The 26,408-nt window shown below is 41.1% G+C and overlaps 1 long non-coding RNA gene across 1 annotated transcript; it reads right to left on the bottom strand.

Annotated features, from left to right (window-relative positions):
- Positions 1 to 7,836: 7,836 nt before the first annotated feature.
- LOC102498802 (uncharacterized) lies at positions 7,837 to 26,352 on the bottom strand. The gene is made up of 2 exons (XR_001370275.2): positions 26,072 to 26,352; positions 7,837 to 8,002 (listed from the first exon to the last, which is right to left on the bottom strand). It is a non-coding gene; the product is annotated as an uncharacterized LOC102498802 (long non-coding RNA).
- Between the last annotated feature and the right edge of the window lie 56 nt (positions 26,353 to 26,408).

Here is a 26,408-nt window from a genome sequence, read left to right as displayed (position 1 = left end):
AGCCTGGCCCGGAACCGGGTTGAATCGAATCTGTCCACTTCACATTCCCAGGACTTCTTGTACTTCAGTCAGTTCAGAAACCATTCTCCTGTTGTTTTTCCTATATCCATCTTCATCCACTCATATTTATTGTGTTCCTGGGCATCTTCTTGTTCCTTTCTGTGTTCCTTGTAAGGAATATCATAATTGAAATAATTTTTCCCTTAAGTTTTAATAAGAACAACAAAGATACACTGTAAAAATAAAACTTCACCTTTTGGAATAAAATCCAAAATTCCTGAAACTGAATGTAAAGCATTCAATTTAAATACACAGAAGCAGTAATGGTTAGTGATATATAATTAAAATATCAGCTTAAAAATGTGCCTCCAGGGGCATTTTAATAAAGCCTAATTTAAACAGCTTTCCATGTGCCTAGAAGGTGCTCTACTGAGCCTGAGTGGACTGGAAACCAAGTGATGAGAGCTCTCCATGAGATACACCCTGCTCTTTGTGCTGCCATAAGTGGAACTGTACCACCGATGGGACCTTTGGAGCACACTCTGGCACTGTTATGGCAGACCTGAAGGAGAGCTGAAGAGGTTCTTGCCTCTATGGTAACTGGAGCACAAACCTTTGATAACGGGATGAGTTGGAACTTGTAGCAGGTTGGACTAGTCAAAATATTAGCCTGACCCCACATTCTGTTTCAGTAGACTGATCTTGCTTTTCAGTTTTTCATGTGTTCTTTTTTCCTTTCTGAATATGTCCAAAAGTCAATGTGAGCTATTTTCCTAAGGAACAAACTAGCAGACATCAATATATAGAAATTAAAACTAGTCATTATGTCCTCCAGCTACAAAATGTGTCTAATAAGAAAAGAGCAGACTGGGAAGCCGTGTATAAAGTTTGGATCAACCAGTCTCTCCGTAAGACATCGACCCAGCCACCAGTCAGGCCCAGTTTCAACATTCAGTCTTCCATGGATGGACACTAGTTGAATGCCAGCTCTTTGAGTTACCATCCTATGGAAACAATATATGGTTCCTTTCATTGGTAAGAAATACTAGTTTTTTCAACAGTGTTCCCTAATTCTCAATCTCTAGTATCGTTTCTTTCTAGTAGCAAGAATCATTGCTGGGGAACAGGCATTAGATCAAAATGTCTAGTGTTGTGTTTTGTTTTCTTAAGTTGTTGCCATAGGTAGCATGCACTAACTGGAGAGGAGAGAGACAGAGAGAGGGAGAGTGAGAAATCACCCCTCAAGTGGGATGTCACAACACACTCCTTTCTCCATTCTCTTCTTGGGATTTTGGGAAGCTATGAGATATACACGTGCCTGGTGTGAGTTTCAAGCCACCAGGTCCAAGACTCAAAACACAGCTGGCCATGTGGGAGTCCAGTGCCTTAACCACCATGCTACCTAAAATATCTACTTTAAATCCAAGCTGTCCTACCTTAAGGAAGATATTTACTCCTGGTTCTTAGTTGTTTGTTATATCTAAAGACCTCAGTTCATGTAATATTCCTGGCCTCTTCACTCCTTTATCACTTTATATAAGGGAATGAGGAGCATTCAGTTGGTGTAACATTCCTGGCCTCTTCACTTCTTTATCACTTTATATAAGGGAATGAGGAGCAGATTCCTTGCTAAGTAAACCTGAGAAGAGTAAGCAGATCTTGGCAGAATTCAAACCCTGCCATACTGTCCTTGCTTGAGGAATGGCCACAGTGAAGCACATATCCATGTCTTCTCTTCATGTGTGAGGCTGTACAAGGGGAGGCCCACACAGGAGGAAGTATGTATCCATCTGGCTGGGACTGATGGATTAGTCTGTCTGCCTCTGAGATGCAGTATTAAGAAGCTCACAGTTGCTGTGTTCCTAAGCCCTATTATCCATCCCAGCTTTAATCAGTAGTCAAGTATAGTGTTTTGATCTCCATCTGTCTTATTCCTTATCTACCTCGTAAGTGGCTTAGATCTTAGGACCACTTTTTAACCAGGTTGACCTCGGAAAGTTTACTATAGTCATTATTTCCACTCACTTTGTCAAGTTTTTGAGCATCTTCTGGCTCCTCTTCTGGATGTTATCATTATTGTATCAACGTGGCCTGATTAAGAATGTAAACTGTCCAACACAGATTTGGCATTCAATTAAATTTACTTTCCTTTCCTATTATTTTAATTTAGTGATCACCACTTTGTCTTAACTCTTTCTTCCCTTTAATGCCCCCCATAATAGACTGTCTTCATCTACTGGGTTTTCAAAAAAGTCATGACCTAGTTTTTCTGTTTTTCTATTCTAAAATGCATCATGACTTTCCTGACAACCCAATGTCTCTAACACTTTTTCCACTTTCTTTCTTTCTTTTCTTTTTTCCCTTCCTTCCTTCCTTCTTTCATTCCTCTCTCTCGCTCGCTCGCTCGCTCCTTCCCTCTTCCTTCTTTCATTCCTCTCTCTCTCGCTCGCTCGCTCGCTCCTTCCCTCGCTCCCTCCTTTCTTTTTTAATGTTTTTGCCATTGGGGATGTGCACTCACCAGACAGAGACAGTGAAAGAGAATTGTGAAATCACCCCCTGCCACCAGGAAGATGGCCATGCCACAATCCTTTCTCCACTCTCCTCCTGGGATGCATGTACACATGCCCAGTGTGATTCTCAACCCACCAGGTCTGGGACTTGAACCGTGATCAGCATGTGGGAGTCCTGCACTTTAACCATCATGCCATCTGCTGGCCTCTCTAACACTTTCTTATTAAATCCTTCTCTCTCTAGATATTGCCTTCAATGTACGGTTCTTACAATGTGGTCCCAAAATCAACAGCACCAGCATCTTCTGGGAACTTGTTAGAAGTAGAAATTCTCAGGCCTCACCCAGACCTACTGAATTAGAAACACTGGGGGTGGAGTCCAGCAATTCGTGGTTTAACAAGCCCTCCAGGTAACTGATGCACATCCAGTTTGAGAATCAGAATCCTAAATCATTCAGTTTCTGCTCCCATTCATGGCTTGCCTCTGTCCAAATACTTTTCATGTTCTAGTCTCTTTTGCTATCAACCATTATATTTGGTATCTGAATCAATTGCTTCATACCTCACAGCCCTATCACCCCCATCTCCATCCAAAACAGGTAACTATTTGGCCCTTAAAGAATTTACAACTAGGATTCATGGGTCTCTTTTGTACATATTTTTGTCACTTCCTAATTATGATATGACTTATTCAAAATTTGGGCAACTTAGTTTGTGTTGATTTAGTTTACCAGGTGTTCATTTTCACAGTTGTTGTGTAACACAAACCACTCATGAATCTGCAAATGTTTGCTCTGTATTTTGTTTTTAATAAGTAAACAGAAAATCTTCTATCACAGGACACTACAGGTAGCATTCAAAAAAAAAAAAAACCTCATTTTCACAGCACTGATTTACTAACAACTTGAAAAGCATCAAGTAATTCAATTATCCTAGAATTGTCATCCAATTTGTCTCTCTGTGGGATAGCTAGTATTCTTATGTCACGAAGACTTGGAAATCAGTTGCTTTTTGGAACATGTGAATGTTTTTCCTCCTTATCTCTGCTAAATCTCTAAAAACAATACATAGGAGCTGTGGAGGGGGGTTGAGGTGAGGTGGGGGAAGTTTGAGGTGAGGGCAGGGTGAGGAGAGGTGTAAAGGGATCTAAGAAAACAAAGGTATTTTTCATTTCAAAGGACCCCAAGATAAACCACTTAATTATTTAACTTGTTCAATCAACTTCAAAATTATCTCTTAGTACATTTTAGCTAACACCTAGGTACTCCAAATAATTAAATCATTCAGGTATTTATTAACTTTCTTCTCATCATTCTGCAAAAGTGTATACAAATTAATTTTCAATCAACACAATTTATAGACTTTCATGGTTCTACTATACATTAATATTAATGATTCTATTAGAAATTAATATTAATGTGTAACATCTGGGGGCAATGACATTCTTTCTCATGCCATTCATTATGAGGCACTTTTGGAGGCAGCAAGTCATTCACTTAAATGATAATGAAAAGCATTTAGTTTTTATTAGTGTGTAAGAGTTTTGTTCTCAAGGGAGTATTTCACAGCTATTATTCATTCGATCTCAGTTTCCCTAGGGGGGAGGGAGGGAGGGAGCTCAGAGAGCCAAAGTCAATGAGTTGAGTCATTGTTTAGCTCCATTCCAGAGGACTACTCAATTTCAGCTAAATCCCTTAGGTTCAATTTAAGATTCCCTGGCTAGGGTTTTCCCTTGTGATCTCTTCCCACCGTCAGGAGTGCAGACATCACTCTGGTCTCTGATTACCTTCCTCCTGCTGGACCCTAGGAGTCATTCATACAACAAGGAACCACCCTGAGTAACAAGGGTCTTCCAGGGTTAAGCAGACATCCCGAGAGCTGCATCTTCAGATTACTTCTGAGACCCTCACAGTACCCACTGTGCATGGCCAGGTCTTATACCTTATTATCAGTACTCCTAAATTTTTTAATTTGGTGGTAGTGATGATAGAGGGCCTCCTTTCTGATTTTATCTTCATTGATTTCTACTTTCTGTACTTTCAAAGCAGCACTTTGCCCTCATTTGTTTCTTTTTTCTTTTACTATCTTTGCTAATTACATTTTTTAAAGCCTTCCTTGCTCCGCTGAGTCTGGACTCCAGAACAAGTTATGTCAACCCTGTCTTCTTGAACTTTCATCTGCCCTTTAACTTTTCTTGACTCTTCTCACGAATTCTCACTTCTGATCATTTCAACATTATTTTTGCATCTTTATACCTAAGCTATCAAATTTGGGGGAAAGGTTTACAAAACCACTTCAAATGCTTCTCCTCAGTAGTACTTTCAGACCCTCCAGTGGACTTTGCATGGCTTCTCTCAAGACAGTTATTGACTAAATCTCTTGACATGCCCCATCATAGTCCCAGCTCCTTTATTATATGCAAGTGACTCTGCCACTAACTCTAATTACACCCCTTTCTACACCTGTTGGAAAATCTTTGTATTTCTACCTTTTTCCTTTTGCTTATTGCTTTAGAGGGACTAGTATCGCTCCTAATATTCAACTTAAGCAGTCCATCAATCTTCTTCCCATTCTCTTCCTTGGTATTTGCCCTGTTCTGTCTTGTCTTTTCATCCCGTTTCTTGAAAGCTTCTCTAAGGTCTACAAACACTCTCAACATTCTCCTATGAAAGCCAACCAAAAAACCAAGCAAACAAAAGTCAATTTCCGTTGCTTTTGCTATGCCTTCTGATCATTATTTTCTTAGTTTCTTTTCCAGGGTAAGTCTGCTCATTCTTGGATCTCTTGAAAAATGGCTAATGCCCCAGTGTTTCATAGAAACTGCTTTCTCAGTGGCCACAAATAACATCTAACCACAAATCCAATGAGTTGTTTTATTATTCAATTTACCTGATTGCTCTGAGGTGTCTCTTTTAGTCACCAACTCTGTTTTTATTTGCCGACTCATCTTGAACCCAGTCCTTGCTTGGTTTTCAAAAAACATACCATACTCTCACTGTGTCTTCTCTGTCTCCTCTAGGGGATTCCCTCCCTCCTCTCCCAGCTTGTCAGAAGAGACCTTCCACCAGGTGCTTTCTCTGGCTTCTTTTCTCTCATCTCTTCCTTGCCTTCATCATCTCCCACATTTTAAACTATTGCTTCTTGTGGATAATTCAAAAATCTAAATTCTAACTGCCTATTAGATATTTCTACCTTGGATATTCTAGGAAAAGGGCTGGCCAAATTTTTCTCTAAAAGATAAACAGTAAATATTTTAGGCTCTGCAGGCCATATGGTCTCTGTCATACAGTAACTCAGCTCTGCTGTTGTCTCAGGTAAGCAGACACAATACATGAATGAATATGTCCACATCCCAACCAGACTCTATTTATAAATGCTGATTTGAACTGCATACAATTTTCATGTATCACAAAAATAGTCTTCTCTGGGTTTAAAAAAATTGTAAATGTAAAAATTATCCTTTGCTGACCCTGTTCTAGAGGTGTTCTCATAACACAGAGAGAGGCCTCATTCATTCCTCCTTCTACACCGGGATTGTTCCTTCTTTAGGATTGTCTATTTACACTTTAAAATAAAAAGTTGTGTTTTGTGCAATTTTCTACAAGTATGAATTTTCAAGCATAGATATACTCTCCTCATTTTCCAGTAAGGAAGTTGATATCCAGCTTGGGATTTGTCAGGGAGTTAAGTAGTACTAATGCCAACCTTACGACTCAATTCTCCAGACTTTGCAGACCGAGACTCTAGATGAATTGCTACATAGCAGTTATCTGCCTAAAATGTATGGTTTATATTTTCCAACCCAAAAAGAGAGAAATAGTTAGGAAACTTGTCAAGTTTCTTTTGAGATCATTGATTCATAGATTATGTTGTATCCCACTGGCTATAAGTATGTTCTCTTGTCAGTCTAATGTCTGGTTATGGTGCTGGTTCTTAGCTTAGTCGAGCAGCCAAGAAAAAGTAAAATGGGAAACTTTGAGGAATAAGCAAAATTCCCCAGATGTCAGATTAAGGTTGTAGTATAAAAGTTCATGAGTAAAGAAAGTCTAGAAAATAAATAGCATAATAACTTTGGTGCAGAAAAAGTTGAAGTCCATTACTGCATTTAAAAAAAGAAGTGAGATCTAATTGCTACTCATTCCAAATATGCCAAAGGAGAATGAATTGTTTTCCTGTAGCTAATGCCTACTTTATCTTCTTAAATGGATTTTCTTAGAACTCATTCAGAATTCTGAGTTCCACAAAGAATATTACAATATTCATGCAGTTTTTATGAGGTTAGAAAGGTCACAGATTCTTTTGTAACCTCTTTTCCTAACTTAAGTTCTAAGACCATGAGAAATGAATTCATACCTACTTTATTCAGAGTCTGTATGTTTCTTTTTTTAGTCATCAATCAATTTAGCAGTTTGTTTTAACTTTTGTATTTTATGCTATTTTGTTAATATCTAAATTTGTTAAAGACCTTTACAAAAACCCCAAACTATAAATGTTATTTTGCTTTGAGAGAAATGTAAAATAAACCAACAACTATACAAACAAAAATATTCAGCAAGTTTGTAAGAAGTACAGTTAGGTGTGACATTAATTGCAGATAAAAAAATTATCATGCATGGGCGTGTCTACTTTTATTCCGTTTGCACTTCTTTTTTTAAATTCAGTGACATTGACTTTGCTTTATGACTCTTTCGCTATTTTATTATTGAGTGACCCTTGTAGAGTTATGTTTCTTAGGGTACATTCCATAATAAGCAGAATTCGGTCCTAATTAAAATTGGATTATCATGGGATAGTATGTCCAAGGAATATGCTTGTGAGGTGGGTATTATGTTACATACGTTCCTTCGATAGATATAAGGAAGACCAGAATAAAGTATTACTAATAACAATTCTTTGAAAAATATGTCCAGCTTTGGTAACCAGATGTTTATGTTTGAATGGAAGATTAAATTAGCCTTATAAACTTCTTAATGTTTGGAGACTTTCACTGTCAGCACTAATACAAAATAGTTGTAAATGTCTACAGTTTGGTTTTCTGAAGAAAATTCATTTTTTTGCTTGTTTATTCGATTCTGCATATTAAGAGAAAATACTTTACAATACAACACCTTTACATAATCTTTCTAATAGTATGAAAGAGTAAGCTAATCTGCTGTATGAAAGAGAGTTCAAAAGTCCAGTGGCTCAAGGAATAACAAAGTTTATTTGTCCCCCAGGAAACAGTCTCAGGGAAGAGTTCCAGTTTGGCAGGCCGCGCTTGCCTGGACAATAGTATGATAGAGTAAACTAAGCTGCTGTATGAAAGAGAGTCCAAAAGTCCAGTGGCTCAAGGAATAACAGTTTATTTGTCCCCCAGGAAACAGTCTCAGGGAAGAGTTCCAGTTTGGCAGGCCGCGCTTGCCTGGACAGTTGCTGAAGATCGGCACGGCAGCAGCGCTGTCAACAGTTGGCTCTCAGGACTTCCAGGGTTGCTCTGGTCATCGCCATTCCAGCTGGTCGAAGGGAAAAAAGACAGGGAGTTCCTGGACAGGAATTTCATCTTCAAAGATGAGGACAATCACCTGTACTTATACCCCATTGGCAAATGTGCAATCACATGGCCGTATGTGGCTACAAGGGAGAGTGGAAAATACAGTCTCCATGTGAAAGATACGTAGAACAGAAATAGCAGAAAATTGCAGTCTCTATATATGAGGGGGACTTCCAAAAGTCCATGAAAAAAAATTGAAGTATGAGTTTACTTTGATGTAAATTTTATTTTTAATTCTGCAGTTTTATAATGCACATCTTCCATGAACCTCTGGAAGATCCCTCCTACTAGGTGGCTGTAAAAATTATAAATAACCAATGAAACACACTGCAAGGTCCCGAATGTTACAAAAACACAATACAATATAAGAAATAAAGAGGCTTTTTTTCTATTATGAAAATACTTAACAAAGTAAAACCCAAGGCAGGCCTCCCTAACTTTATGTTACCACATCAAACAGATTTTTGTGACCAAACACACAGAGGAAATAGCCAACTTAAAATAAATCATTTTCTAAAAGCTGGAAGTTAATTTTCTCATAGAAACAATGTTGTATATGTGGCCAGGTTCCAAAATTCTTTCAGAAGGGCTCATTAACTTTACAGGGTACCTCTGCAATGAAAAGTAGAAGATGGGACCAGCAGATGGCATAATGGCTGCATCACTGGACTCCCATGTAGTCGACCACAGTTCAAGTCCCTGGCCTGGTGGTTTAAATTCATGCCAGCGCATGTGCGTGCGTGCTCAGGATCCCGAGAGGAGAATGGAGGAGAAGGGATTGTGGCATGGCCATCCTCCCGGGGGGTGATTTCTCGCTTTCTGTCTCTCTGACTCTCTCTGTCTTTCTGGCGAGTGCACGCACCCTATAACAAAAACCTCTCTGAAAAAAAAAAGAAAAAAGAAGTAGAAGACAATTCCATACTATATAGTACAGAAAATGAATAATAAAAAAAAGAAATAATTTTAAAGCACGTTTTTAATAAGTAAGTTAATTTTAATTAGAGAAAGAGATGGTAGTGGGGCAGGGAGTAGGAAATAAATAAGGAAAAGTCAAAATCAAGTTTCGAAAGCACCGTGGCAGTGGTACCGTAGTTTGAACACACAGAAAGTATGACTCGGCTTTTTCTTCCTTCAAGGCTTATCACAAGCAAAATGCACATGTTTATCAGTCATGCAGGTAGATTGGGGGATAGGAGGAAGTAAATCACACATAGCCATGTAGGAAGAAGAGGATTTTATAAAGTAAACGAGAAAGAGCTGGGAGGCAACAAGGAATGGAGAGAAAGCCTCAGGTTCACACGCCCCTGCCTCTGTGTACACAGTAAGCAAGAGACGAGCACAGGACAGAGCCGGGGGTGGGGACAGGGGGCACAAAGGATGACACGAGCATGAGCATTTGCTGAAGCGTAAGGATAAGAACAATTCAGAATTGAAGTCTACCTGGCCCAAGTACCAGGAATTTGATTATTGCCTGCAATGAGGGTCTCAGACTGGGAGAAGCTGAGTGCAAGTGATCACGTGCAGAGAAAGAATGTTCACGAACCGAGAGGAATTTGGGGAGAGGCTGACCTCTGTTTCATTTTTCAAGGAAAGTTCAGGGCGTAAAAGAAAAAAAAAAAATCTCAAAATACAAACTAGAAAAATCTTCACGGTAGAAGGATCTTAAAATAAAGGCCCTAATGAAAACACCCAGTCTCTTTGCAACTTTCAAATACACATTTGTTTTCCTCTTTCTAACTGTTTTATTTCAGTTCAACAGAAGAGTTTCCCTACTGCTTACCACATGACTTCTGAAGATGCCTGACCTCGAATAAAAAAGCAATTCTGAGCGACTGGATCTGGAAGTGAGTCCTGGGCCTTAAACACAGTGAGAGCTGTTCTTCGTGAGCCTGACTGACTGCTCACAGCTCAGTGATTTTGGAACTCATCAACGGACGCTAGTTTCTCCTGCTTGACAAGCACATGTGCTATAATCAGGACACATGACATTTGGGTTCCTCTAAAATTGCCTGGAATTGCTTTCAAAGCAGTAGTTAGCCCAACAGTGGTGTGGGCAACAGCGAACCAGTGCCGTGGGCACTGACAGTCCAGCCTTTAAAACCTGAACATGGAATACAGATTTCTGTAACTTTTGAAAATGAAATCTCCCTTTAAAAATAAACATAAATTTTCATATTGGTTGTAAACTACTTAATCAAATGCTTTTGTGGTTTCAGAGACTAACACTAACCCAAACATGTCTCCCCAGGGGGGATGGCCACGCTACAATTCTTTCTCCTTCATTCTTCTCTAGAATTGGGGGCACACACGCACATGTGCTCAGTATGATTTTCAAGCTGCTGGGTCCAGGACTTGAACTAATGTCAGCCATGTAAGAGTCCAGTACCTTTACTATCATGCTACTTACTGGTTTGCCACAAAGTTTTTAAAGAAACTCTGTATTTTGTCTCAGTATCAACTCAGAATCTAATTAGGTACGTTATCTTGAGTAGGTCTGTAGGTTTGATTCTTCAAATGGAAAATGATTGGATGACATGAGCTCTAAGGCCCCTTGCAACTCAGTGGACTCTGAGTCTAACTCTTTCAGTTGAAATTGTGCCTTATCAGGGACTAGTATTTGCAGCCTTCAATACATGGGGCCATGGCATGCTGCTTGCTTCATGCATCTTCAATACTGCCCCGAACAGTTACCTCACAGCTGCTCTGGTCCTTCTGTTAGAGGCAGCTAAGGTGGGGGCGGCCCATGAGCTTTTCCACCTAGCTCTAGAGTTTCTGAAAAGCTGTCAAGTGACTGTTAAGAAGGTCCTCCTATACAATATGGCCACTTCAAGCCAATTTTACAAAGTGATAAACAGAGGCCAGCCAGTGGGGTGTGGGTAAAGTGGCCGATTTCCACATGGCCCACTGTATGGTTTGAGCCCCATACCCAGCACGGGGCGCATGCACATGCATGCCCAAAATCCCAGAAAGAGAAGTGAGGAAGGGATTGTGACATGAATGGCCATTCCCCATGACAGGGACTTTTTCCACTCCCTTCCCCATTGTCTCTCTCCAGTAAGGCTGTGAGGTACAAACCATCTAGCAAATTAAACAAATAAAAAGTGACAAACAGGTAGGGACCAGCAGTTAGTGTAATGGCTATGTTGCTGAACTCCCACGTAGTCGACCATGGTTCGAGTCCTGGACTTGGTGGCTTAAAACTTACGCCAGGCACGTGTGCGTGCGTGCCGAAGATCCCAAGAGGAGCATGGAGGAGAAGGGATTGTGGTGTGGCCATCCTCCCTGGGGGGCTGATTTCACGCTTTCTGTCTCTCTGTCTCTCTCTGTCTGTCTGGCAAGCGCATGCGCCCTAGAGCGAAAACACTTGTCCAAAAAAAAAAAAAAAGTGACAAACAGGCATTCAAAGTCACACCAAGAAATCCTTCCAGTGTTACTCTCTTGCTCACCCTCTGCTCTGCCACAAAAAACTCTCCTTCAGACCAATAATGTCAAGTCTAAACCATAATTAAATACTGATTTTTTTTTCCCAATGACACATGAGGCCTGGTTTTCCAGGATTTTCACTTGTGATAATAAGCTCTGTTATGAGGATATTTATCAGCAGAATAGGCAAGAAACAAAAACAAGTATAAGGGAGTTGGCTCTGTGGCCCAGCAGTAATGAAATGCTAAGAGAAGCCAGATCCCTGATAGTGACTGAGTTTGGATCCCTGGCCTGGTTGGTCTGAAACACACTGGGCACATGTGTGAGTGCCTAAGAGCTGATGAGCTGGAGGGCTAGAGGAGGGGGGTCATGGCATGACCAGGCCCTGTGGAGAGTGCTTGTTATTCTCTCTTTCTCATGCTCATGTGCACCTGCGCCATCATGAATAAAGAAAGAAAAGTGCACTAGTGACATGTTTCTAATATTCACCCCCCTTGGGACAAACAGCCTCATCTCTGAGCCATTGCCAGGGAACCCAGTCCCCTGTTCTGCTCCTGGGAGGCAGTATCTGGGCTCATACCTCACTCCTTGTCCCTCAGCAAGACACCATATGGAGGAAAGCATCTCATTAAAGACCAGGCCCCCAATCTGAAACTTCCAAAATCAGTGGACAGTTTAAAGATAACAGCTAACATGAACTGGCTACTCTGTGTCAGACAGTTCACCCTTGGACCACCTGTAGCATTCATCATCATCATCTCCTTTGACACATGCAGAAACGGGGTCCAAAGAGATGAGATAAATTGCCCAATGTCAGCGCCAGCATAGGGACAGGTGGCTGGAGCCCTCTCCAGTGCTCTGTTCTTTAGCCTTCAGGGCAGGGGCAGGGTAGCCAGGAAGACAGAGAAGGGATAAAAAAAAGTAACAAAAAGCACCTTTTTAAAATTATTATTATTGTTTTAAGAAAGGTTTTTGCTATAGGGCACATGTGCTAGCCGGAGAGACAAAAAGATAGAAAGTGAGAAATCACCCCAGAGGTGGGATGACCATGCAGCAATTTCATCTCTTTCATTCTCCTTTCAGGGTCTTGGGCACGCGCTCACACGCACCCAGCCTGAGTTTTAAGGCACCAGGTCAGGGACTTGAACCATAGGCAACTCCACGGGAGTCCAGCAATGTAACCATTATGCCATCTGCTGGTCCCAAGTAGCACCTTCTAATTTCAGTATTTTTCATTTTCAAGTAATCTGTGCTTTTGACAATTGTCTTGCTCTGGCTCTGAAAAATACATTAGTTTGTTTTTCATCTAACAAAAGACTCACTCAAGTACTGCCCATGCATAGTGAGTACTGAACTGCTGTTGGAGAGTAGGCTTGAAAGAAAAGAATTCCGAAATGCTGTCCCTGCCCTTGAAGGACTATGAGCCAGTACTTAACAGCTTTCAAAGCCCCTTCCAAACCCATTTTACCTCCCAGAAGATCTTCTTTTCTGCCTATAAAACTTTTTGACTGCGTTAAGAAATAAGGAGACACCTGTAATCTATTTTGTCTTAAATTCAGAAATTTGACCTCTTAACATTTTATAAAAAATAATTTGCTATAGGGAGATAATAATTTGTACTCGCTGGATGCACTCGCTGAGAGAGAGAGGGAAGCAGCATCCCCCATGGTGTTGGCCATACTGTAATCCTTTCCTCTCAGTTCTCCTCCTTGGATTTTGAGCATGCACGCACATGTACCTGATGTGTTTTTCAAGCTGCCAGGTCTGGAACTTGAACTGCAGTTGACCATATGGGACCCAGCAGTCTTAACCAACACACCTTCCAACTGACCCTGAATTTTAACCATTCATATTAATTATGCACTAGTCTACATATTAAAATATGTTCTAAAAATAGCCTTGAGCTCTCAAAGTGAATTTTTTTTTGAGAGGTTTTCACTATAAGGCGCGTAAGCTCACCAGACAGACAGACAGACACAGAGACAGAAAGCGAGAAATCACCCCCCGGGGGGGTGGTCATGCCGCAATCCCTTCTCCTCCATTCTCCTCTTGAGATCCTGGGCGCACACGCGCCGGGCGTGAATTTTAAGCCACCAGGTCTGGGACACGAACCGCGGTCAACTACGTGGGAGTCCAGCGACATAGCCATTATGCTAACTGCTGGTTCCCTCAAAGTGAAATATTTTTTATGTGCAAAGTATGAGTGGCTTCCAGAAATTTCGTAGAAAATTGGAAAAGTCATATTATAAAAAAAAAGATGTACACGGATTTCAGAAATTTTTACAGTAAAATAAACTGGTACTTTGATTCCATCCCCATGAACTTTTAGTCCACTTAAAAAAATCAAATCACCACGTCTCCCCTTTCACAACTCCTTCCCATAGCCTACTAGAAACACAGCAACTAAGATCACCTGCCTTAATTGCCGCTGTCCCTGGCCTTCACTGGTGTCCCTGTTCTGCACAGAAGTCTGCTTATGTGCTGAATGGCCAGCCTATAATTTTAGCTTCCGTATTTCACCCTATCTTCACTCTTTAGTGTTTTTTTTTTTTTTACTTAAATTTATTTCTATAAAATCTTTTATCCTGTCATTTGCTCCTGTATAACATGGCCAGACAGGACTAGCACCCTTACCTAGAAGAACTTCCACAGTACAGTTACCATGCTTTTTTATGATAAAAGAGAAGGTAGATTGACATGCTACCCTATTTTTTGGTTAATTTCCAATACTTGGACTCTAGTATATCAGTGTTTTTGCTTTACCCAAAACTTCTGTAGGGACTATCAAGTGCTAAAATTAAAACAAAACAAAACAAAACAAAAAACACCTCTGCCCCGAGGAGAAGAAAAAGATTTCCTTCTCTGGGTTTATTCTCTGAAACTACTGAGGGCGGAATCGATTATACTTCTGTCTGTAACTACTGGAGCATTGTTCAGCTTTTGCTCCAAACTGATATGCTGTCATGAGCCAGTTAGTGTGTGGACTTCCCAGTTCTGAGGACCCAGGGGCAACAAGTAACACCGGGCTGTTTCCTCTTAGAGTACCAATGCTTCGTGCACTTACTTGTTATAAAGCTCTGGTGACTAGTAGAGCTCACTGCCTGATGACTTCTTTGGAAACTGATGCTCAGAAGTGGATACATAAATTGAATGCTAGGAGTGAAGTCACAGAATAAAGTAAAAAATGCATAATAGAGTTATATTCAGTGAATATTATGTTCCTAGTGTAAATCTATCCAAAAGCCTTACCTAATTTTCTTTCTGGATTTTTTAGTTGTATTTTGAACTGATTCTGTAATTATTAGAAGCTGGAGCAAGCCTATTCTGCCATGTCTCTTCTCTTTCAATGGCACCAATTATTCTAATTTGTGATTCATAGATTCAGAATGTTAGAGCTTTCTGTGACATTTGAGGTAATTCTATAAGCACTTGTTACAAGCACAGTGCACCCCCCACTTGGAAATGCAGACCTCTTGGAATAAACACACAATCTCGAGGGAAATACAAAAGGACTAGTGGGAAAGGAAAGGACACTCCCATTAGCTGGTAAGACCTGCCAGTCAGAGCTGGAGTTCAAGAGGAGATAGCACTGTCCTATCATCCTTCCACCTGAACAAACTGCAAGAGGACAAGGAATTTACTTCCCAGGGTAACACAGCTAATTTATGAACCAGCACTTGCTCCTTTTTTAAGATAGTTCCTTACCTAGTAAAAGATACAAAAGACTAGGAATGTCTATTAAAATGCATGTGGTTATCTTATTCATAGTCATCTATGGGTTATTTTCCCAAATGCTTAGACTTGGAAACCTAATTACTCTAAAATGAAATAAATTTTGCTAGGTTAACAGTCCATCATGAGGCTTTGATGTGGCAGAATCTCCCTAATCCTCTCTCTGCACTCCTGGCCCTCTGCAAGCCTTGGCCACCAGGTGAAAGGGACCTGCCCAACCCAAACTCTCAATTTGCATTTCATTCTGATTCTTTCACCTTGAGCTATTCCCAATTCTATACTTCACTCTCTCAGCAATCTTGATTCTTGTCTCATTCTTTAACTATATATTGAAGTGGTAGAATGCAGATATTGAAGGCAGATTTCCTGGGGTTGAATCCCAGCTTTGCCACTAACAATGGAATCTTGGGCAAATCACTTCATCTCTCTATGCCTGGGCTTCCTAATTCATTCATTCATTCATTCATTCATTCATTTGGAGAGGTTTTTGCTATAGGGCACGTGCACTCACCAGATAGATAGAGAGACAGAAAGCGAGAAATCACCACCACCACCCCCCCAGGGGGATGGCCACACTGCAATCCCTTCTCCTCCATTTTCCTCCCAAGATCTTGGGCACACATGCACAGGCGCCTGGCATAAGTTTAAGCCACCAGGTCTGGGACTCGAACTGTGGATGACTACATGGGAGTCCAGGGACATAGCCATTATGCCAATTGCTGGTCCCATCAGCTTCCTTATTTATGACATGGTCTAATAAACAATACCTACCTCACAGGGTTGTGTGGATTTAAAAAATTAGTATGTGAACACTTAAAACAGTGATTGGCACAGGATATATTGAAATAAAAAATTATAATTATCTACTTTGATGAAACAAGAGCCCCCAGATAATAACAATTACCATAATAATTAGTATTACATTATGATTATTATAACAATACTCATTTACAAGGCACTGTGCTTTACATGTATTCCAGCTGGTCTTCACAATAACTCTTGGTGTTCTATTAATATTATCCTTCTCTACCCTCTATCCCTTTACTTTTGTGCAGATAAAAAAACAATTAAGGTCAAAGGGCAAGAGAAATTAAACAATTTGTCCATGGTCACTCAGGCAGTAAGAGAGCAGAATCTGAACCAAGATCTGTCTTGGTATCTTTCCAATCTCTCTCAGAAAAGGGCCATAGCACTATTTTAAAGTTCTTTTTTTTTTTTTTTCCCTAATTACTTGCTCATCTTCCTTAAGGTCAGGAAGGCTGACCTCTCTGCGGAGGCTGAAGGGCAACAGAAAGGGATAGAGCTCTCTTGGAAGCGGGCAGGAATGGGATGGACACCACCATTGCCTTAGCCAGCTTACCCCCTGCCTTCCATTGCATCCCATGGTATCCACGCAGGCTGCACTGCTGGAGGCCATCCCTGATCCCCTGCTCAGTTGAGTACAGCATAAGGAGATGTGATCCTAGCCAAAATGGCAGTATTTATCATTTCTATAGCAGCAGTTCTTAGGATCGTTTTCTCCTATACTAGCCTAAGACAAATGGAACTTCTTTCCTTTCCTAAGGTAAAAAAGAAAAAAAAAAAATATAAATATATATATACACACACACACACACACACACGTACATTATGTACATATGTATATATACACACATGTACATATAATGTGTATATATAATATATACTATATATAATAATAATATATAGTATATACATTATATACTATAATATTAATTTAATATTAATATACTATATAATTATATATATACATATATAAAAAATTTTCCTCTCTTCTTTCAGAGCCTATAGTAGCCAATACTTGCCACTCTTTCTCAGTCATCCTCAGCTGTCTACATGAGCCTGAAATGGAGTCTCCCATAAGGTCTGGGGCTGGCAAAGGGCCAGTGGAGGTTAGAGGAAGATGAGTTTGCAGGAGGGACACCATACACCACTGTGTCCTGGCTCCTGCACCACCCTAGAAGCTCTTTGTCTACCCCCTTCACTCCCACCCTGTGACAGAGCCTTCACCCAACACCACCCAGGACGGCCCCTGGAAACTCCCCTGGAAAGCAGCTGAATCGACTACAGGCCCTTCCTTTTCCCAAAGACCAACGAGCAACACCTATGCTGAGCTTATCTCAGCAGACTGAACTTAGGAAGGGGAATACATGGGAAGGGTTTTTATCCTATTCCCCTCCCTATGCCCACCAACGTATTGAGCTATCAAACTATTAGAAATGTCAGAGGAGAGGAAGTTGCACGTTTGTTATATGAAAAGTAGTAGAAAAGCTGTCTGAAGAGAGAGAACAAGTGCAGGGGTGATAGAAATCCTGGTGGGCAGCAAAGGGTGCTGGCTGAGGAAAGAGAAGCAGTCAAGCACATTTCTAGGGCCAGAGGGAGCAAGCCGCGAGACTGGCAAGACGGTCTCAGACATGAGCCTTAGTCCAAGAACCCCTTGTCCCATTCCAGACTCTGAGTCTATCCTAAATTTTCCTAATACCCTTAGTTCCTCCCCTTATACCGCTTTGCCTCTGTCCCAAAAACCACCACCAGCTGGCAATGCTCAGCACAAAGGAGGAGTGAGAAACCAGAGTTCCCAAATCCTCTGCTACAAGAGGGATGTGCTCCTTGCATCCCTAGTTGTACTCTGAACAAACTTTCCTTTAGAAACAAGGTCATACATGTTGTTTGGCCTCTATAGTACTTTTAGTAGCACCTTTAGTTGTTATAGAATTATTAAAGAAAGGGTGGTCTGGGAGGCCCAGCCATGGTGGTACAAGATGCTAAGACACTGCTCCACAGGCTAGAATCACAGGGGAGGCGTGGGTTTGATTCCGGATCTAACCTGAAGGCTGGGTGCAGAGGTGTTCAGCCACCTGGGAGGCTGACAACATAGTGAAATCCTGTCTGAATGACCTGACAACAGTGGCACACATCTGTAGTCCCAGCTGAAGGCTGAGGCAGTAGGACAGTGACCCTGTCTTTTTGTTTGTTTTTAAGAATTACTTATTTTATTTCTATTATTATTTTTTTTAATTCACCAGAGTGGGACAGAAAGAGAGAAAAGAAGGAAAGTGAGAAAGCAAGCTGCCAGGTCCAGGACTCAAAACTGCGATTGGCCATGTGGAAATCTAGCATTTTAACCACCATGCCACCTGCCAGCCCCGTGACCCATCTTAGCAAAAACAAAAGACTGCCACGGCTCTTACCTGTATACACGTTTCCACCCATGTATAGTAGATACAGTCGGTGCCCTGCCCAGACACCTCTCTTGGTGCATACATCCCTAGCTGCTATAAGTGGCTGTTGCCCTTGGAGAATTACACTTGCCCTTCAGGAAGCAGGAGCTGCCTCGCCTGAGGGGTAACCACCAATCCACTGCCAAACAGTGGATGACAATGAGAGCGAAAAGACCAACCTCCTTGCCTCAAGCAGACTGACTCAGTAGTACAAGTTCTGCTCCAGGACTACCCACAGCATCAGGCCAACGCTGGTCGCTAGGTGAGACTGTGTCCCTGCCTAACTTTATCCCCCCTGCTTCATGCTAACTTCCTCACTCCCTTTCTCCTGAGACCATACCCTGAATACATCACTTACATAAAATCCCTGTCCATAGCTCTGCTGTCAAGGGAACCTAGCCTAAGACACACATCTATTCCGTATGTTTATTAGAGGTCCTAAACTGTCACAGCCATAATACACACCTCCAGGGAGGCCAAGGGTAAGATGAGAGGTGGTTCGACAGAACCTTCACACCAAGCTTGGACACACTACACACCTCAGTGTCTAAGACGCCTGGGCCTATGCCTAATGTATGCTTCCTTGCTGATACCAACAAACCACATTCTATCAAGTCTGAAATGAAGACTTATTCACGCTCTATGATAATTTTTATTAATATAGTGTATGAATTATTAAACTTATTAAAGGAATTAGCTGGGTAGCATTTAATATTAGCTAATGCATTTGTTACAATTCTTTTAAATATAGCAAGATGATTCTAAATCATTTTGTAATAATTATTTTTGCTACCACAGTATAAATCTCACATATATATGTGTGTGTGTGTGTGTGTGTGTGTGTGTGTGTGTGTGTATTTTTAATTTGCCAAAGGGCACATATGCTTGCCATAGACAGTGAGAGGGGGAGGGAGAAAAAGTGAGAAAACAACCCTCCACTCCCACCTTGGGAAATGGTCACATCACAATCCCTACTCCTCTATTTCTCTCTCCTTTTTGGAATTTTGGGAACATATACACACATGCCTGGTATATTCTTCAGCAGGTCTAAGAACCCACATTCGGACATGCAGGATCCACCACCCTAACTACTGCACCACAGGCTGGGCCTATATCTCACATCTTAAAATCAATTGTCAGGGATTTTTTTTGTTCTGTTTCTCTTTTGATTTTTTGCCTATGAACTGTAAACTCTGCTACTGGGGATGGCAGGATCCTTGAAAAGGAGGTTCTGATTAATCTAGCAGTGTTATAAAACAGATCAGATAGCCAGTTTGTAACTAATAAAAATATAATTAAATACATGAAAGCAAAGCAGAACATAATTTAATATTTCTGCTATGATTCAGAAGTTATATCTGGGTCAAGATTATAAACCTCAATTATAGTATTGCAGAAGTGTAGGGAGATTGGTGAGTGGCACTCAGGCTGAAAGAATGCCAGAGAGACCAGATCTTACTGGATGTATCTACAAAGATGCAACTGCATGATGCCTGGTACCTCATCCACTCTTTTTCTCCAAAATACTACTCTGAGTATAGGCTCTCATGAAGTCCCCCGCACTTAACCTCAACAGACTGAATGTACTCTTTTACCTACAATAAAGAATCAAAACTTCTTTATTTTCATGGAATTGCCTTATCAGATAACTTCTACCTAAATAAGAACCCAATCATTTAAAATCCTACCTAAATATATTTGGATGTATTCCTTTTTTTGAGAGATTTTTGCTGTAGGGTGTGTACACTCACTGAAGACACAGAAAGACAAAAAGACAGAAAGCAAGAAATCATACTCCCCCCCCCCAGGGGGGATGACTATGCTGCAATTCCTTCTCCATTCTCCTCTCCTAATTTTGGGCATGCATGCACATGTACCTGGCATGATTTTCAAGTCTCTGGGTCCAAGATTTGAACCACATTCAACCATGTGAGAGTCCCAGCACCTTAACCACTATGCCATCTGCTGGCCCCTGGGAGTATTATTTTGGGTATAACCTGTTGTAAATTACATTTACGTTGTTGTTTAACAAAATATACTGATCCTACCCTCCTGCCCCATCAGACTACTGGCAGGTCTTTGAAAGGGTTGTTTATAATTTGATAAATAAACATTTTTTAGAAGAAACTATCATTAAATGAAAACTTTCATACAGATATGAGAACTGTTGGTGGTTTCTAAAAAGTCCCTTTATATTGGCCAAATAAATCACAGATACTAACAGATCTTAACAGTGTTTCTGTATGTGCACAAGTTTTGCAATAGGAATAAGAATTAGTTCTATAATTTACTTGCTTAACACACACAGATACTGGAGAGGATATATAATTCTAAAAAACATTTCCTTTTCAACTCATCAGTAATTGTGGTTAAATGAAGCCTTGGTAAGATAGGCTGTAGAACTCTAAATGAAGCTCTTTGAACAGATTTAAACATTTATTAAAAATAAGAATGGAATTAAATAGGATAATAAATATTGCCCAAGATCCTGATGGGAAAAATTGGAGTATAAAAGGATTACCTCCCCCCTTGGGAGGGGTACTTACTCTCCTGTTTTTCTCTCTCTCTTTTCCTCTCTCTCTTTCACAAGTGCCCTCTGATGTGCATGTGAGTACACAAACACACACACAAACAGGAAGAAAATCATATGACATGTATACACACACACACATAATAGTTCTCTTAATCATATTTTGATTTCTTTTTGCCATAGACCTTAATGTTTTCCATGATTTCCTATGCTTAATACATCTCCCTTCTCTAATAAAAAAAAATTAAATATCATTATCTATCTTTCAAGATCCATCGGCTTCACCATGAACAAAAATTATTGGGAATATCCTTGTTATCCTTGATAACAACTCATTTGAAATGTCTTTTCACAATCTAATGAATAGCTACTCATTTTTGGTTTTGTTTTAAAGATTTAGTTATTTCATTTTACTTATTTATTTTTTAATTTGACTAGAAAAAGACAGAAAGAGAAAGAGAAAGTGAGAAACCAAACCACCAGGTCTGAGACTCGAACCACAGCCATGTGGGAATCCAGCATCTTAACCATGACACCACCTGCTGGCCCTTGACTTTGTTTTTGTTTGCCAGATGGCATATGTGTTTGTCTGAGAAAGACATAGAAAAGGAAACTGAGAAAGCACTCCCTCATGGGGGACAGTCATGCTACAATCCCATCGCCTCCATTTCTCCCTCCTTTGGGGATTTTGGGCACACATGCACATGTGTCCAGCATGTGTTTCAAGCCAACAGGTCTAGGGCTAGAACTATGCTACCGGCCATGTGGGATCCAGCTGCCTTAACCACCATGCCACCATCTGGCCCACTACTCATCTTTTAAGACTCAAATTAAATATTGTCTTTTTTGTGAGTCTTCTCTTTTCCAGGTAAAATTCATCTTTTCCTTAAATATACACTCACCACATTATAATTATTTGCTGTATCAGCTGGCAACTACATTTGGCTATTAATAAGAAACCTGTTACTGTTCTCTCACATAAAAGAAATTCAATATTGATGACTGAAGATAGTTGTATGGACACAACTGGGGTCTACTTTATAGTATGTTCATTCTACTCCCTGGGGTTTATGCCTAGGATCAGATTTGGATACATGTGTAAGGATATGTCAGCTGTGCTAGCTAGTGGATATACTTGGACTAATTGAGTTCATTGGTAGAACAATTGAATGGGGGGGGCGGAAGGCATTGAGGGCAATCATGAATGTCAGGGACAATGGAGGAGGAAGATGGGACATGGCAGAGGGTGGGGATGGGAAGCTAGGATGGCAAAACAAAAGGCAAGGTATGCAGGACACGGGAATTGGGAAATCATCTGCCGAGAACATGTATGTTGATGTGCTTGATTGAGCCAATGCACAGTGTATTTTGGATGGAAAATTCATATGTGTGTTGTGATGAGAAAAAAAAATTTATAATAATAATAAAAAAAAAAAGAAATTCAATAGTAGGGGCTTCAGTATTCTTATGATGGCGCTTTTCACTTCTCTACTCTGTCTTGTCGATGTATGACTTTAGATTTTAAGGCATCTTGTTGTCACAAGGTTGTTGCTCTAGCTCCTGCTATCACACCCATGTTCTAGGCAGGAATAGGGCTTGAGTCAGCACTGCTAGTATTCCACAATTGGCCCACCAATGGGAGCTTTTCCAATGGGAATAGTCACATATAACATCTTCCATCCACATACGACTGGCCTATGCTTAGTCACTCCATCTGCAAGGAAGGTTGTGAGATGAAATTTCTTAGCTGGGCACAAAACAAGGTTCCTGTCACTAAGCTAGAAGGGGAGAAAGGGAATGGGATGGTTCTCATTTTCTTTTTTTGTATTTGTTTCTTTAGATGGACTGTGAGTTCATGGGAGGTTATGTCATGTTCATTTTTATAATCCCAGAACCCAACATAGTACCATAGTTCATGATGCTTAGTTTTTATATTATGTTACTAATTGAAAGAAGAATGGAAATCTCAGCTAGATACGTGTTAGCAAAAAGAAGTAATAAGAGTAGTCTGAATTAATTTATTCAACTTATATTGTCCTTCATGGACTTAATTATTTCAACTACCATTATTTGAGCTCCTAGTCTAGGGCCTGTATGAGGTGTGAGGGACAGAGCCTCCAGTACAAATAGCTCCTGGCTTTTAGAGCAGGTAGGGCTGAGTTTGGGAAAGGATAGTCAGGGCTCTGCAGCAAACAAGAAATCTCAGGGCACTGTCCTAAGATGACTGAGAAGTGGGGTAGAGACCTGGACTACCAGCTGAGAGGTTAGGAAGAGGGGAGTATTTCCTTATGAGTGACACAGAGTGAGGAAGAAATGGAGGAGAGGAGGAAAGACAGATGGGACGCTGGGAAACAAAGAACCTGATAACTTAGTCAGGAGTCTGTAAGTAATTCCTGCCGGCATCACATGCTATTTGTCAGGAAAAAAAAAAGTCATTCCCATGTATCCCCTGGATTTCCTCATGAAGAGATTTCTCCACACTTAGCCCTTGAAAGATTCTGAGCCACTGACAATCCCCTTCTGGGTACAGATGTCTTGGCCAGTCTGGAATATGGTCACGATTGTGGTCCGTGGGTCTTCCTGAACATGGAAAAACCATCTTCCCAGCATCTCATCTTATAAGCTGGTGTTCCCTGATAGATGTGTTTGGGAAATGCTGGTCTACATGCACATTTCTCAAACTTGGCAGTTTGACTCCAGTAGACATCATAGAGTTGCCATGTATTTCCAGAGAAGGATTTAGCCAAGGGAACCACAGGTATAAACTAGGTTTCATTCCTTCTTTCTTTAAGAATTATTTATTTATTTAATTCCATTTGTTATTATTATTATTTTTTAAATTTGACCAGAGAGAGACAGAGAAAGAGAAAGGGAAAGCGAGAAAGCGAGCCGCTAGATCCAGGACTAGAACTGCAGCCAGCCATGTGGGAATCCAGCACCCTTAACCACCACGCCACCTGCCGGCCCCTAAACTAGGTCTGTTAGTGTGTTAATACCTTGAAATTGCTTCCAGGAATATAAGAAAATAAATTCTTGGTTTAGGCCAATACATTTGTAGTAATTTGCTACAGGAGCAATGGGAAGCTAATAGGATGGGACTTCACGGGAAAAGAAGAAAAAAGGTACAAGTTAATTGTGGTACAGAAAAACTTTGAAATCCATACATAGTTTTCCTGTAATGCACATTTTCCACGAACCTTTTGAAGACCCTGTACATAATTTCCTAATGCATTTCCTGGTGTGGCTTCCTTATCTCACACTGCAGTGTGAGATTACTCTCTCCCCCTCTGGATTCTTTTTTCTGAATCCATCCTCTTTGTTTTCTCAAAAATCAAATCTGATCACATCACAGAGTTTGAAGTACAAGAATACTCACCAACGCTAGATAGTTTCCTCTCCTGGCATAAAATCAGAAACCAGAAGTAAGGTTTGTTTACAAATCTCACCAAGGACATTTGATGAGACCTCGGGAAGGCTTAAGAGGGATATGACTATAACTAAGAAAGCTTAAAACAAACTGTACTTTACTCTGAAGAAAGAATGCATTAACCGAAAAGGCTAAGGCAAGGCAGGGATTTTTCTAGGCTTATCCAGCAATAGACAGAGGCAAATTCACTGACTCTGGTAGCTATCAACCAACAAAGCTCACTAAGTTGTGTAGGATAACCAGCAGGTGCCTTGGTCTTAGGATGAGCTTCTCCTAAATAGTGGGCATGGTTGAGTAATCATTGTAAATCTAATACTGATGTAAATGCTGGTCATATGACAGTTGACTAGCACAAGTCAGTCCATCTATACACCTCTGGATGTGAAATAAAACAGGCTGGAGATGAGCAGATGGCATAATGGCTATGTTGCTGGAATCCCACGTAGTTGATCACCATGCAAGTTCCAGACCCAGAGGCTTAAAACTCACACTGGGCACATGTGTGTGCATGCCTGAAATCCCAAGAGGAGACTGGAGAAGAAGGGACTGTATCATGGCCATTCCCCCTGGGGGGGGGGGTAATTTCTTGCTTTCTGTCTCTGTCTCTCCAGCAAGTGCATGCATCCTATAGCAAAAATCTCTCAAGAAAAACAAAAATCCAAACTGAGGCTCGACCCTTCTAGTAAACAGAAACTAGATTAAGGTCCAGCTACTCAGTGAGATCCTGAATCCCAAGCTTAATGATGATAACTATATTCTTGTCTGCTACCACTCACTTCTGTTTCAAGACCTGCCCAAAACAGGGGCGACTTTCAGAGCAAAAGTCGTGAAGAAAATTCTAAGAGGAAGGAGAGGTCAACCCTGGCAAACCCCACTAAAGGCACGAAAAGATGGAGATTAAATTTTTCCATTACATTTGACAATTAGGCCGTGACTGATGTTGTTCAGTGGAGTGAAAGGTTGACAAGGGAATAGGCGGTTAGGACATATTCGCATTAAGGCTAGACAACTCCTTTGAGAAAAGTCTAGTAGGGTGAAGGGAGAATCCATGCTCTACAGATTCTCCTTTAAATAATATTCCCCAAAGGATATAGAGAACTCTTCTCCCCCAAACCCTCCAAATGTTCTTTCATCAAATTTAAGTCTTACTCTTGCTCCTCAGCCCACCTGGAGACGAGAAACTAATGAGCTGTGGAAAAACTAAAGGTCAAAAAACAAGAGGAAGAAACACAGCGTCAAAAAAACAAAACTCAAAACAAATCAGGCCCTGAGTCAAATGAGAAGTAACGAGTTGTGCTTCAAATTTAACATCCATGTTTTTATCATTGTAAAAAGTGACAGTCTAGAGAATTGAAGGAGGGGGCAGTGTTCTATCACTGGACTGCCTCCTGGTATCTCATCCATTATCTGCACCCTATCTCCCTCCAAGCGTCTAGCCCTTTCTGAGTTGTGGGCACGTGTGAACACCAGCCTGGACCAAAGACTGCACTCTGTCCAGTGGCTGGAGTACTGCACGCCATAAAAAAAGAGCGGGGTCTTGAAAACAGACGCATCTGCATTCCCATATGGAAGCACCGTTTCCTGCCTTGAGTACCTATCTGTAAAGATGGGAGAGGTGCGGGTGTGTGTGTGTGTGTGTCTGAATCCGAGCCCTGTTCTTTCTAAACTTTTGTTACTCACGTCTGATTCATTCGCTGTTGCTTTTCTTTCTCTGCCCCCTGCCTCTGTCATTGCCTGCTGCTAAGGGGGGACGCTGAATCACGGCCACTCCAGATGAAAGCAATTCAAACCCAGTCCTCGAGGATGGAGGGCTTCCCCCCCTTGGCTGAGGAAGAAGCCTCGTACTTTCCGGGGTGACCGTAGAGGACAGTTTCCCAAGTCTCCATAGCCGCGGGCTATGGAAGGTCTGACTCGCGTGGGTGTCTGAGGCGCTGGTCACCGCGCGGCGGCCGGCTTCCTGGGCCTGGGGCCTGGCGGAGCCGCGGGCCGGGCGGCGACGGGGGCCGTGCTAGGGCCG

This window comes from Tupaia chinensis, unplaced genomic scaffold (assembly GCF_000334495.1).
Source record: "Tupaia chinensis unplaced genomic scaffold, TupChi_1.0 Scaffold000028_1, whole genome shotgun sequence".
NCBI lineage: Eukaryota > Metazoa > Chordata > Mammalia > Scandentia > Tupaiidae > Tupaia > Tupaia belangeri.
The sequence above is the reverse complement of the archived record's forward strand: the minus strand, read 5'-3'. Positions and strand labels throughout refer to the sequence as shown.